The following is a 2153-nucleotide window of genomic DNA, read 5'->3' as shown; positions in this document are numbered from 1 at the left end:
AAAACTGAATGTAAACAACATTATTCGTCTTATTGCATTGAAGTGAATGCACACGTTCAATGTCAAGATTCATTTGCTCCTTAAGCAAACCTTCAAGTTCTCGTATCGAAAGTCGAATTTTGCACTGCCTAAAGTCAACAACAATTGTATTCTCTCGTGTCGGCGGTAGCTTTTGTTCCTTTCTGTACTTGGTGTCTTCTGTCCCGAACGTAAGCGGTTTTGTTTTATCGATTGACTCGGATGAGATGTAAAACCGAACTGATGATATACTATTCTCATTGCTAGAAAATCAAATTACTGAAAAATTCGTCTTCTATAAATGTTTTGCTCTTGCTTTGATGTTACAATGGGAGAATTTTATATTTTGTTGCTATTTTCTCATGCAGAATTTGCAATGATTTTGGATATTTTAACTCTTATTTCAAACTAAACAATGTTGTCCTCCTTGTTGTTTGACGTCTTTTATGGACAGCCCCTTTTGCAGAGATATTAATTGATTTAATACCGTTTAACCGTTTTGGATTTTGTAGTGCTGAAAAGGATATTTTGGTTTGCAAAGATTGCGTTTGTATTCTAGAAAGTAGGGCGACGATTAACAATCGGCAGCGAAAAAATTTGCAACCCACAGTCAAACTGGGAACGACTCACAACTTTCGTCAACTGCTCTCGGTACCGAAAGCCATCGACAATAGAAATTTCACGTCCAAAACTGTTATAGATCCAGAGACAATGCATATCATTGATTTCGACAGTTGAAGACAAACACGAGAAAAGGTCCTAAGTGCAAATGAGAGTTTCTCTTTGTTTACTTTCTCTTTCGATTATTACGGTTTAATCGGTAATCCCTCTCTCTAACTCTTTACCTAGAATAACGACTGAACTCATCGACTTTTGATCTGTAGTTAAGAATTTTTTTGGAAAATACAGGAATACGCCGTAATAATTGAAAGAGTAAGTAAACAAAGAGAAACTGTCATTTGGACCAGGGACCTTTTCTAATGTTCATTGAGAGTTTACGATTTTGCCCCCAGCCTCCCCTACTAATCTGTTTTAAAACAAAGTCTTAGTATTACAAAGTCTTGGAATTTCACCTTATGTTCCATCCGATTCATAGCGTACAGATTGTTGCATGGCTTATGCTACGACACTGACACTAAAAATCCTGCCTTGTTGGGATAGGAACAAACGACAACTGGCTTGGAAGACCCTATGCATTGAATCACCAACCCGGGCCAAGCTTTCACTAATCGGTTGTGCTACTCTTACATTAAACGTATATCTCATTAAAATTGAATATTCAAAACTTTCACTTTCTGGGACCGAGTTCAGTATATCTAAATTGTAACTCATTGGATCAAAGTTACTTTTCCATAGCCTGAAGTATTTCAGAAAAAAAAAACTGAATGTTGCATACTTACCCAAAATTATTAAATACTTCCTGTTTTTAAAAATAGTCTAAAAGTCAGAATGGGTTATGAAAAATCATTGGTTTGGTCAACCACACTGATGTTCCAGTTTGTATCGTGTCATGTTTCTTTATTTTTCAGATTCGTCCAATACGCTTACACTAGGTAGAAAAAAAGGCTACATGTTTGTCCCACACCAAACCTTTCACCAGACCTCGAATACGCTCCCCGCGCAGGCATAAATTATTTTAATTAAAGTGCAATTGTGTTTTTTATTTATTACATTCCCTATTGAAAAATACACGCAACATTCGTGAACAACAAGCCGACATGAAAATGGTGAGGAATAACGAATTGAAAAGGTTGAATTCAGTTGGTTGGATAGGCTAAGATAGTTCATAAAGTATGTTAAATCTATGCTAAGAAAAAAATTATTTTATTTTAGTACGCATTCTAACAGTGAGAAAGCCCCAATCAACATCAATAAAAGTTTGGGAAACATCAGCATTCAGATTGGACCCTGAAAGCTTGCAAAATCGCCCTGTAAAGTGGTGACTACAGCCATTACGTTGGAATGGTGAACGCAAGGGAACCTTGTCACGTACTCGAACGAAGTCTACAATATATTAAACGGAATGCATTACGACGTGTACCGCACCTCATCACACCTCCCCCTCCTGTATTCCAATAGTGTTACACCTAGACTGTCAACGTTCGACGGGAGACTTTAATTTCATCACGCAATGT

This window comes from Malaya genurostris, chromosome 3 (genome assembly GCF_030247185.1).
Source record: "Malaya genurostris strain Urasoe2022 chromosome 3, Malgen_1.1, whole genome shotgun sequence".
NCBI classification, from domain to species: Eukaryota; Metazoa; Arthropoda; class Insecta; order Diptera; family Culicidae; genus Malaya; species Malaya genurostris.
The sequence above is the reverse complement of the archived record's forward strand: the minus strand, read 5'-3'. Positions refer to the sequence as shown.